Here is a 13,186-nt window from a genome sequence, read left to right as displayed (position 1 = left end):
TCCAAAGATGCATGGGTTATGGGGTGATGGGCCTGGGTGGGATGCTCCACAGGGTGGTGTTGGGCTAAAGGGCCTGTTTCCATGGTGTAGGGATTCCATGAGGAGTGTATGGAAGCAAGGGAAGGTGAGATACAGACCAACCAGAATTTAAATGAATGGTAGAACAGGCTCAAGGGATTGAATGGCTTTTTTCTTATCCTGTTTGTACACCTGTAAGAATGGTTTGTAATTATGAGGTGATTGGTAACAGTGGCCCAAATGGCTCTGTGTACAAACTGAAGTTTTTCCATGATTTAGTTTTACTTCCCAAATATACCTGAGTGAGAAAGCAACAACAGTAATTAACAAGTGTACCATTAGAGGGCAGTATGTCACACAACACCAGGAATTAGACTGTACAGAACACAGGAGTATGTTCCAAACAGAATGCATGCAATCCTTTAGTTCTGCATGAGGTTCAGGAATGCACTACCCAGACAGGGTGTGATTAACACACCACTTTCTATGTTACCAGCTGAATGCTACGCTATTTTTGTATCATGATCGATCCAGTTTATAGTCTGTCTTCTGTTCTAATACTTGTTCCAGCTACTTCATCACAGACATTCGAGAACATATGAAGAAAGAGGGAAAATCTTAACTTGGTTTCTTTCAATTCAGTATGTGACCGTGAACAACAAAGTGTGGAACAACACAATCCGATTACAGACTTTGTCCTTCTGACCTTTGTTAATGGGTGTGATAGTGGCATGGAATCTGTTACAGTGATTTGAGAGGACAAATAGGGCCTCAGTTTAGTGTTTGCCCAAAAGAGCGGTGTCCGTGACAATGCTGCACTCCCTCCGTCCTTCACTTCAAGGGTCAGCCTCACTTCTTTCTGTGTTGAGTTTGAGAAACCCATGTGCTTATGACTGCCACTGGGCTAGGAATTTCAGCCTCACTTTCACTGCCTTCTGATTCTTGCTGTTCTTGGACATACAAGATGTTTCCTGAAGTCTTGCTGGTGGTCTTTGAAGGTGCGAATTTTTGCAAAATAACTTGCATGGAACAAGTTGTTTTGACTCTGTAATTTCCAAACAGAGTTCAGTTCAGTTCCTACTCCTTCTCCTTTATATGTTTGTCCAGGTTCACCTTCAATATTTCAACACTATTCATGTCAACCTACATTCTTACCATTCTCTAAGTAAAGCAGTTTGTCCTGAATTCCATAAGGACTGTTTTATATTGGTGATCTCTGGCTCTGAAAAAGGGTCCTGACCCGAGACATCAACTTTCCTGCCCCTCTGATGCTGCCTGGCCTGCTGTGTTCCTCCAGCTCCACACTGTGTTATCTCCAGTTCCGATTTAATTTATTATTGTCACACGTACCTAGGAACAGTGAAAAGCTTTGTTCCACAAGCAGTACAGGCACATCATATAATACAAAGTGCACTAGGGTAATAGAACAGAGCGAGGAACACAATGTTATGGCTGCAGATAAGGTGCACAATCAGCAAGGTCAACATTAACTTTAAAATTTGAGAGGTCAATTCAAAGTCTAACAACAGTGGAGAAGAAGCTGGTCTCGAATCTGTTGGTCTGTATGCTTAAGCCTTTATATTCCATTCTAAGTGGAAATGTTTTCCTTGTGTCTATTCAATCCTCCAGCCAAAACTACTTCCTAATTCCATTGAATGAAGCATTTGAAACTCAATGAAAATCTTTTTCAGTGTTAGCAGAACCAGGAAGGAGATGTGAAGAAACTTTCTGTATAGCCTCACCATCCTTGTTTTATTGCTTATTTAAAGGGTGATTTGCATAACCCCATAGCCCATAACTGGTTGGTGAATTAAAGCTGAACCCCTGTGTCTCTGGGTCAGTGCTGATGTTGCTATACCTGAAGGTGTGTGTGAGATTAGACACCCTTCATTTGAGCATTGTGAGAAGGCAGCATGGCCTGGAAATGCAGTAGATATTTTCTAATCAATCTGTTCGAAGATGTTATGATATACTTTTGGGCAGGTGGGACACAAATCCAGATCTCCTGGACTCAGAGGCATGGAAAGTACCACTGTGCCACAAGAGCCCCTGGAAGTATTGTAACACTCCCAGGATTATTATTGGAATTTGTGTTCTCCCTAATTAATTCATGGAGCCTTCCAAAATTATAACCAAGTTGTAGTCACAACTAGCTTGCACACATTTGGTGGGGCTGGGGTGGAGCGGAGAGTCTAGTTTACAAGATGGGTACTGTGCTAGTTTCCAATTTATCCTCCAAATAAATTCCAGTGTGGATTGTGTGCAGGACACCGCTGTGTGTTACATCATTCTTCCCCTGAAAACTGGGCGCAACAAAACTCCAATTTCTATCCCCATGTCTGATTGCCTGGCAGCATGATGTCTAGGCCAGCCTACTCAAAACATTAATTGATACAATTGCTGTGTCTGGAACACAAGCTCAGACCTGCCATCCCTCCGTCTCTCTTATTTGAAAATATGCAGCCTCTTTCTCCATGCCTCATTCTTTGGAAAAGAGTCTACTTGCTTTGGAGCTTTTAACTCTTAAACATGTACTTAGCAAAGCTCCTTCCCCTGTACGAAAGCTAATTGTGTTTGGCAATCGGAGTGCACTTCTATTTAATGTGAAAACTTAATACCCTAAAACTAACATTTTGTGCTTAATTTTCTGAACAAGATGTGAAAATGGAAAGCTGACATGCTGTGCACACTTATCAGTTCCCAAATTGTTTCAGTACTCTTAACATAAAATAAACCATGTAATCACTCTCCCAGACATGATCGCTGTTTCACTGGATGGAGTTAAGAGGAATTGGAATCCACATTTGTCAATTAACATTTAAGTTTCCCTTAATTCTTTTCACTGATTCGGTAACGTGTTGAATCAAAGTGGCTGGCATCATTTCTGACTCTGACTAATATCCGAGTTCTAGACTGACACCGGACCAATCAGCAAGTTGAGGGAGACTGAACATTTGGTTCAGGAAGCAACATATAATAGTGGAGAAGAATTGAACCACTTTCCAATCAATTTTATCACCATCACCCTCCTGTGGAATCTATCCCAGGGATGTTCCTGAGCCTCTCATTGAAGGAACCATTCCCTCTGAGTCCATCAAGATGGTGAATGGTCGGGAGGCTGTTTGACTACTGGGAGCATCGTAGCTCCTTCTGATGTGCAGCAGCTATTTTTGAATTGGGAGGGGATCTTGGTAGTACCCATCCCTCTGAGCTGGGAGGTCTGGATTCAAGTCCCATCTGCTCCAGAGCTTTGTCATAACATCTCTGAACAGGTTGACTGGAAAGTATCTATTGTTTAGTTGGGTCTATTACCCAAGACTTGAGCAGCAGAGAATAAAAACCTATTTACATTATTAGAGGTAAAAAGACCAGCAGATGCTGGAGTCAGAGATAACACAGTGTGGAGCTGGAGGAACACAGCAGGCCAGGCAGCATCAGAGGAGCAGGAAAGTTGATGTTTCGGGTTGGAACCCTTCTTCAGAAATGGGGAGGAGGCAGGAATCTCAGATAAATAGAGAGAGGAGGGGAACAGCACCTCATATTCCGCCTCAGGAGCCTATAGCCCAAAGTCCTAAATGTGGATTTTACCAGTTTCAAAATCTCCCCATCTCCAGCCTCATCCCATAACCGACCCGCCCTCTCATTCTTGCCTCCTTGACCCGACACAACCTGTCTATCTTCTCTCCCACCTAGCCATCCCTCCCACCTCACTGACCAATCCCCACCGGTCCTGACCTGCACTCACCTATCTCAATCCCACCTACGTTCCCTGACCCTACCCCTCCTCTCTATTTATTTCTCAGCTCCCTTTCCCCTCCCCCATTTCTATAGAAGGGTCCTGACCTGAAACATCAACTTTCCTGCTCCTCTGATGCTGCCTGGACTGCTGTGTTCCTCTATCTGCATTCCCCATCCTTGGGCTCTGGCTGTGCTGAAGCCAGTGGTCACAATCTATGTGGCCTAGCTATGGAAACACTCTCAGCAGTTTCTAATGCACAATAGTAAACCACAATATCTTCTTTCTCTCTCTCCCTTTTCCTTTAACATTCCTTAATATCTAAATCGATTGAGTTTCTGGTTCCCTGTGTGTCAATGGTATGGCTTTAAGAAGTATATTTTGCCTTGGTTTCATTTAGAGTTTGGGGGACAGGTACTGAGCAGTACAACTTGTGAGGCCTTGTGTGTTTTTTTAAAATCTGGAACAATAGAAGCAGTCTGAATGCAGTGTAGTCAAGCTCCCACGCACACAACCAGAGATTTTCAGGCTTTCATTTTCACCTGCAGTTGTTGTACGGGTCTTGAATTGAAAGCTATTTTTCACTCTCTCATTTACAGCCCAAGGCTGGTGGTTCTTTTCCTGGGCCGCAGGATTGCATGTTAGTCAAATCTGTTTTCTGAATTTGCCTTTGCCAAGGCTGTTTATGGAATGTTACTACATTGGAGCAGTTAATTAGTAATAGTTATTGGGTCTACTATTCTGTTATTAACTCTATTTTCCAATAGAGTTGTTATTTATAGTGTTTTTTTTGTTGTATTTTAACTACAGTGTTTCAATAAATTGTGTTTTGCTTAATGTTGAGTAGTTTGATCAATCAAATTGCATCCGGAACACAGCATCTTACACTTACCTTTAAAATAATAAAATGTTAGAGTCTAGATTACCTTCTTAATATATTTTGAGGGAGTCAGGTCTGTACAACTATCTCTTTATGTGGATCAGTCATCGAATCTCAAATCATCCAAATAGGATGCTTTCAATGGTGCATCTAGGGCGGCATGGTGGTTCAGTGGTTAACACTGCAGCCTCACGGCACCAGGGGCCGAGGTTTGATTCCACCCTGAGGTAAATGTCTGTGCAGAGTTTGCACATTCTCCCCATGTCTGCGTGGGTTTCCTCCACGTGCTCCGGTTTCCTCCCACAGTCCAAAGATGGGCAGGTTAGGTGGATTGGCCGTGCTAAATTGCCCATAGTGTTCAGGGGTGTGTGAGTTATAGGGGGATAGGTCTGGGTGGGATACTCCAAGGGGCGGTGTGGACTTGTTGGGCCGAAGGGCCTGTTTCCACACTGTAGGGAATTTAAACTACTAAGAGTTCTTGTGCACATGCCGAATTTCCTAAGCCTCCTTAGGAAGTAGAGATGTTGTACTTTCTTGACTGTCGCATCGATGTGGGTGGACCAGGACAGATTGTTGGTGATCATTATCCTCAGGAACTCGACCACCTCAACCCCAGCACCATTGATATAGACAGGGTCATGCCCTCCATTCTGTTTTCCAAAGTTAATGACTAGTTTTTTTTTCATTTTGCTGATATTGATGGAGAGACTATTGTCTTTACACCATGTCATTAAGCACTCAGTCTCTTTCCTGTATTTTATCTTGTCAATTGAGATTTGACCGACAATGGTGGTGATGACCGCATACTTGTAACTAGAGTTGGGGCAAAATTTGGCCACACAGTTGTAAGTCTGTAAGGAGTACGATAAGGGGCTAAGTATGCAGCCTTGCAGGGCACCGGTGTTGTGGATTATTGTGGAGGATGTGTTAACACCTGCTCTTACTGATAGCGGTCTATGGGTCAGAAAGTTGTGGATTCAGTTACAGAGAGGGAAGCTGATATCTAGGTCTCAGACTTTACAGATGAGTTTTTTTGGAATTATGGTGTTGAAGTCAATTATGGAGCTGTAGTCAATACGAAGGAGCCTGATCTAGGTATCCTTTTTAAATAGAATTTCCAGGAATGAGTATAGGGCCAGAGAGATGGCATCTGCTGTGGACCTGTTGTGCTACTAGGCAAATTGCAAAGGATTAAGGCAATTTTTGGTAGTTTGGAGTTGATCTGAACCATGACTAACCCCTTGAAACACTTCATAACTATGGAGGTCAGGAGCACTGGCTGGTAGTCATTGAGACATGCTGGAGGGTTTTTATTTAGCACCAGGATGATGATGGTCTTCTTTGTGAATGGTGACATACTCTTGGAGATCACCTATACATACTGACACACTCCCTTGGAAGTTGCCTGATAAATATTGATACAATCCACAGGGGGAGCTCATTGTGAATACTGACATTCCTGGGAATTATCTGGTGAATACTCACACACTCCCCTTAGGATACCCCTCTGAATACTGACACACTCTCCTCCAGAGAATCCTGCTTGCAAATACCGAGGCACACCTTTTTGGATCCCCTTCTAAGTATGGACACACACCCTTTGCAAATGACACAACGCTTGAGATCTTCGTGTAAAAGCTGACAGACTCCCCTTGGGATTCCCCTGTAAAAACTGACACACTTCCCTTGGGATCCCCTTGTAAATACTGACACACTGCCCTTGGGATTCCCCCTGTAAATACTGACACACTCCCCTTGGGATCCCCCTGTAAAAACTGATACACTCCTCTTGGGATCCCCCTGTAAATACTGTCACTATCCCTGGGGATCCCCTGTAAATACTGATACACTCCGAGGGAAGATCTCTTTTGCAGCGCTGGATACACTCATTGCGCAACACCTTGCGCCGCCCGTGGTTGCTAGGTAACCGATGCATTGCTGGCAACGGTAATGGGCGGGGCTTGGGTGGCGGGGGCGTGACCGATGCTATGACGAAGGGGCGTAACTAGCCGCAATATAAAGATTACGCACGCGCGGGGATTGGTGGGGTTTAAAGGAAAGCTTTTCTTTAAATAAAGCTTGGGATCGACCTTAAATCCTTGGAGAAAATCCAATGGAATGAGATTCCGCGATTTTATTTTAAAATTCGGGCATTTGCTGATTGTTCTGAGAGGCGGAGGCAGAAAAAGGTTTGACTATCTCCCCGTCGACGCTTATCGCTTATCGCAGCGAACGACTGTTTGCCTTTGCGGGCCAAGGGAGCTTTTATCTGATGAGGAAAAATTGAATACTCACTCTCCACTTCTACACACCACCCTCCCCCAACACATCCCGCCTCCGCTGTCCCTTTGGCTTTCCCTCGTTGTCAAGGAGAGTGCGCATGCGTTTGTTGGGTGCCTGCTGGGAGTTGTAGTCCTGCTGTAGTGGGATAGAGCGGCGCTTGGATAGTAGGCGCACTACAACTTCCAGTGTCCTCTGCACCCCGAAGGGTTGGGGTCGGTCGGGCACATCTGGAGCTGTTGCGGCCCTACGCCGGCGCAGCGTGCCGTCGACTTGAATGCATGCCGGGAGTTGTAGTTTGGTACTTTTACATTTCCATTCACTGCTCCGGGGGGGTGGAGACTACAAATCCCGACATGCCGTTCGGGCCGAGGAGAGACGTCAGCTTTAGGGGTGGGGGAGAAGGTGGAGCCATCGAGCCAGGGTACTCAGTTGGAAGCGAAAGGAGTGACATTCGCGCAGGAGGCGGTCTGTTGCCGAGGTAAGGGTTCGGAGATCCGTAAATGTGTGCGGACGAAAGAAAGAGGAGAAAGGACGAGGGGTGGGGGGGTGTAGAGAAAGAACTTTCTCTCGATGTGTTTACGGTTTGTCGGCGTGGCCTAAAGGAGAGGAGTAGGTTTGGGGCCCTCGGTGGGGATCAGCTTCTTTGGTCCCTGGGGTTCTGGTCGTTGTCGCCTCGGCTGGTGATAGACAGGCGAAGGTAAGGAGGCGAGCCCTCAACACCAGCCAGGAGCTCCCTGCAAACTCTCCCCACAAATAACCTCGCAGTAATCTTAATGCAAGACGGAAAAGGAGTCGTCGCCCGGGCTCTTTATATTTAAAAGCAAAACTTTAATTCCTAATGAATGCGACAACTCATGTAAAGAAAATGATTTCAACTATTGCCTGTTTATAAAGTTCGTTCTGTTCCGTGGCCGCCGTCGCTTGGAACACCGCTTAGTTTCCCTGGAAGGTAACGTGCCGTTTAAAATGTTGGAGCAGTTTAATTTTCTGGAAATCGTCGTTTTTTTTGTGTGTGTGTGTGATTAAATGCATAAAGCATTTCTGGTGCCGCCAGACGGGTTCCAAAAGATATCGGTTGTGAGGTGTTGTCAAGTGAGTGGGACGAGACCGATATCAAACGTGTCACCTAATTGTAGAGGAAGTAATTAGGCGTTTTTTTGTTGCTCCACGCAAGTTAAAGAGATGTCAGTTGTAGATCCAGTGTTTAGATGCAGTGATAAAATTTGAAGAGGGCAGATTGTTGTTAGAATCAATAAATTGACTTTTCCTTAAGCTTTCAAACACATACTCCTTGGATGGATGCTGACTGATATTCTTAAACCGTTCGCGCGGTAAAGGAGTATTGCAACGTTTAGAATGCTGGCAATATTTTCTACTTAAACTAAAAAAGTATTAATTTGGATGTGTTTTTGTTAAGAGAATGGCTCTAGCAGGACTCTTAATACTGACAGTTTTTAATAGTTTTTTTTTAAGAAGGTAAAACGGACGCTGAAGAGCAAAAATTTAGAATTAGCTCTGGTTGGATAAACTGAAGATAATGCCGTAATTACATTTCGCGTAGTGGACTTAGTTTCATATTTCTTTGAAGCAGTCCTAGATTTATTTTTACGACTTCAGCTGAGGTAATCGTTAATTTCACCTTTCCTCGGTGTTAGTGTTGCAAATATTTTATTCATGATCAAATAAAGCTAGCTTTAGAAATAACTTCGAAATCTAGAATATATCAGGGTGCGATCATCGCGGTGGGAAATGTTTTGTTTACAGCAATTTTCACAACTTCATGGGTTTCAAAGTGCTTTGCAGCCAATTAAATACTTCTGAACTATAGACACCGTCGTAAGATATAAACAAAAGTAAATATGCCTGATATCGCAGAATCTGGCTTGTTTTTGCGTAGTATCTTCCATACTATGTCAAAATGTATCAGTTCAATGTTTCATTTTGCTTGCAAGCTCAAACAACATTCTTGTCCTGTAATCTAACATGAAAGGGCTTAGTTAACAGCTGCAGTCTTATTGTTGAGAATTGTCTCAGACGAGGTGTAAGGAAATATTTGTAGACTTGTACAGTTCGTGGGAATAATTTTATTTTGCCTTTTTGTCTATATATATTTGAACATTTGTTCAGTGCACCATTGGAAAGATATAATTCAGTTGTTAATGATTTAATTATGCTCAACTTTTAAAAATAATTGCAATACTTTTAAAATTTCCTGACATGTAGTTCTCAGGAAAAGCACCAAGCAGACTCTTGGCTCATCAGCAGAGAAGGTTAAGAGGATAAGTCAGCCAGCCTCAGATTTATCAGAATAGTGACGTGGGCCAGGCATGATGTATGCTTGTTTTAAAAGAAAGGCTTGCACAAAAAAGTCTTATGTCTCAGCTTTTTAAGTAGATTTAGATTCCTTTTGAAGTACAGTCATATGAAAGATTGTAGGCAGAAGTGACTGTCATTTTTGTGCACACCGTGATACCATAAACAGGAATGCAATGATTTCATATCTCTATTGGGGTTGTTTGAAAAATAAATAAAACAGAATATGTCCCACTCTCTTTGATTCTTCACTTTAATAAACTGGCACTGAGACACCGTTGATGTCTCCTTTGCAGCACTCAACTTTGAGCCAGTTGATTTTTCAACTGGCTTAAATGTCTAGTCTAGATTGTGTATGCTCAAGTTCCTTTGACTAAAGGCAAGAATATCATTGAGTTGAACTAATGGTAAGAACTGTCAGCATACAGTTGATAATGTCCCTGCATTTTAATAAAATGCTGAAAATACTCTTCAGATTTGGAGCATTTGTGGAAGGAGGAATGGATATTTTAACGTTTTAATTAACTAATCTTTCATCAGTTGGCGCCAGATGTTTCAACCCAAAACGTTGACTTTCCTGCTGCTCAGATACTGTTTGACCTGTTGTGATTTTGTTGCCTCACACCTGTAGATCCTCGGAGCCCAGTTCTCAACCCCTCTTTCCAACTTCATTGCAAGTGTTCCAGCTCGGTCTCTTCCTTATCTAGCCTTGTGTGCTTGGCCAAAAGGAAGAACTGAATTTAAGATTCTGTACTGTAGTATTTGAGGATGGGCATTGGAATGTCTTCCCAGTGTCCTACCCAAACTGTCCATCCATCAGAATCACAATGGGATTATCTGGTCATCTTACCCCGGTGTTTATATGGACCTAGCTGTGTGCAAATTGGCTGCTGTCTTTCAATGCATTACAGTCAGCATTGTACTTAAAGGTACTGTGAAGTTTGACTGTCGAGTGCTTTGTGATGCCATGAGAAGAACCTGCTTATCTGATGTCTTTATTTCAAAACTGAACATAGATGTGCAGTTTCTACTCAACTACTCTTATTGGCTTTCCCAGCTGAGACAGTGTAATATCCAGATTGCCCTCCATTATATCAGAGATAATGGGAACTGCAGATGCTGGAGAATCCAAGACAACAAAATGTGAGGCTGGATGAACACAGCAGGCCAAGCAGCATCTCAGGAGCACAAAAGCTGACGTTTCGGGCCTAGACCCTTCATCAGAGAGGCTCTCTGATGAAGGGTCTAGGCCGAAAACGTCAGCTTTTGTGCTCCTGAGATGCTGCTTGGCCTGCTGTGTTCATCCAGCCTCACATTTTGTTGCCCTCCATTGTAATCTTGTTTTGGGTGCAGGCTTTCCTTTGTCTGTGCCTACAGCAGTTAAAGGAGGGAGCAGCTGTGACCTTTTGAATATGAAACAGTGTTCCGCTCTGCTTGCCCCATGCAAGCAATTCCTTACCTTGAAGCTTTTCATGTTTCAAAGGATGGGTAGTTTGCCAGCACCCCTGTTCAGACATACCAATCTATGTATTTGTATCCCAGGCCTCTGTTTGGCAATACTGTCCAGGGCCCTACCAATAACCGCTGAGGTTTGCTTACTATAATGCAACATCTTGCATTTGTCTAAATTAAACTCCATTTGCCACTCTTTGGCCCATTGGCCCATCTGGTCATGATCTACTTGAACTAAAAAAAGTGTTTCCCAGCAATTTAAATAATTTTGTAACAGCCTTAACATTAGTGTTACTTAAGGCTGGGCTAAAGTGGTTTTAGCGTTCAGGTTGTATTTAATCGCTGCAGGTTTATGTTCCTCCAGTTCTGTGTACCTGCAGTGCACCTGTGTTTTAATAGTAAATTATTAACACTAGGAATTCACCTTCAGTCTGTAAACTGAAACTTTTTTGGATTGCGGTTAATGGTGCTGTTTTGTGTGGCTGGAAACAGTGAAGATTTAACATTCTGAGGAAGGGTCACTAGACCTGAAATTAAGTGATTTCTTTTTTCCTTCACAGATGCTGCCAGGCCTGCTGAGCTTTTCCAGTAACTTCTGTTTTTTGTTCAAATTTAACATTCACTCACTCCTTTACAGCTGTTGTCTTGCCGAGATGCAGCCAGCTTCAGTGCTGGGGTATTGTATGGGGCTGTGCAAGCAATAGCACTCTGCAAATATTGAAACAAGCAGGATGTAAGAGAAGGATATGCTTGAAGAGGAAGTTCTATTATTTAGGGTGTAGCTGGGTGTCAGTGGCTGGGTAAATGAGATGAATGACAAAATGGAGGAGTTGGAGAAATGGATGACTTTGTGAGAGGATGTGTGATGCTAAAATACTGAGTATAAAGGAGGCTTGAGTGACCATGACTGTGCAAGTAAGATCCAGGACATTGCAGGAGATTTGGTTTGGGCAGCATGTGATCAGAGAGTCAACATATCTGTCATGACTTAACAGGGAGGTGTGCCAAAAATGGTGTTGCACTGTCACAAATGTGACAAAATGTAAGAAATCCACTTGGACTATCAAGATGACCAATTTACCTGACTGCTGTTGGAGCAAAAGCAATTCACACTAGGTTTCATAATTCAGTGAATAACTGTCTTTGTTGTGACATGCTTAACTTATTTTAACAAATGGCAGAGATTCCTGACTGTCTACTACTGTAACTTAAATTAGACCCTTAACTCCAAGTACACGAATGCATTTGGTCCAAAAAGACCGCGTTTTGATAAAGAAAATAAAAATACCATTCTAAAAATTGCAAGTCTACCTCTCAGCTGGGGTAAATTGTCTGGAAATAGTCATTCTTCACTTTGATAGTTGATCTGTAGACCCAGGTCAATTCTTGTTAGAATCCTTTTGTTTAAGCTGCCTTGAATTTTGACTTTTCACCGAGTTGAGAATGGGAAGACAAAATTGTGTTCTGTTCATGAGCTCTGACTGTCTGACTGCCCTGCACCTTCAGATCTGTAGCAAATTGTAGCTCAGCCAATTAGGGCAGTTGTTGGGATGTCTTTCCTTTGACTCATTCCTGGTGCCTCTCAGTCTCAAAGTAACAGTCTTGCTGCATTGAAAAGCAGCACTGTCTTGCACAGCTTAATGTGTGCCTTTCAGTCTTTCAAATTGGATGACTCTCCTGGTGTTTCAGCTACATAGCAGCCCAACCGCTATATCCATTCATAGTGACTTGTGACCTGGAAGATGAGGGGTGTGTAGGGACTGAGTGCAAGAGGCTGGAGTGGTGGATGGTGGTTCATGAGTTATTTCTTACCTTGAAGTTCAAGACTGGTCAGTTTTCAAACTGCAAACAGGCCTCGACAGGATGTTTCAAGCATTATAGTGTCTATCACATCTTTGGGGTAGTATGACTACAATGAACACCCGAACTCTAACTAGATGCTAGAAGGTACAAGAATTAACTGAGTTTGGTGTTTGATGGAATCTGGGCATTCTGAGGACTCACTTAGGTTTTGGGTGATAACGTTTCTTGACTTGTCAGTATTTGGTCTAGGGAGCAGAACCCTTTGTAAAAATGGGGAGTCAGCTGAAATAGGAAAATAATTTGTTTTTTTATTGTCGCATGCACTGAGATATTGTGAAAAGCAGTGTTTTCCTGTGTTGACCAGACAAATCGTACTGTGAATAAGAACATTAATGTAATAGAGCTGAATGCAAAATATAATGCTGCGGCTACAGAGACGGTGCAGAGAAAGATCAGCTCTAATATGAGAGGTACGTTTATGAATCTGGTAACAGCAGGGAAGAAGCTTTTCTTAAATATGCTGGTGCGTTTTCAAACTTTTCCATCAGGCCGAGGACGAATGAGTATATAAACTTGGCTGGGTGAGAAGGGTCCTTGATCATGTTAACTGCGTTTGTGAGTCATTGGGAAGTTTTGATGGAATCACTGGAAGCAAGACCGGTTTTCATGATTGGCTGCATTCACAATCCTGTAGTTTCTTG

General features: G+C 43.0%; 1 protein-coding gene across 6 annotated transcripts in view; it reads left to right on the top strand.

Annotated features, from left to right (window-relative positions):
• The first annotated feature begins 7,319 nt into the window (after positions 1–7,319).
• Positions 7,320–13,186, top strand: part of sipa1l3 (signal-induced proliferation-associated 1 like 3) — a 276,754-nt gene continuing 270,887 nt past the window's right edge. For 4 of the 6 annotated variants that reach the window (XM_048522386.2, XM_048522389.2, XM_048522383.2 and 1 more), the window contains exon 1: positions 7,320–7,395. The gene's annotated coding sequence lies outside the window, so the exon portion shown is untranslated. The other 2 variants (XM_048522385.2, XM_048522384.2) reach the window with 2 other exon arrangements.

The sequence above is a fragment of the Stegostoma tigrinum genome, chromosome 39 (assembly GCF_030684315.1).
Source record: "Stegostoma tigrinum isolate sSteTig4 chromosome 39, sSteTig4.hap1, whole genome shotgun sequence".
Taxonomy (NCBI): Eukaryota; Metazoa; Chordata; class Chondrichthyes; order Orectolobiformes; family Stegostomatidae; genus Stegostoma; species Stegostoma tigrinum.
Note: the sequence above shows the minus strand (reverse complement) of the source record. Positions and strands in the feature narration are given on the sequence as shown.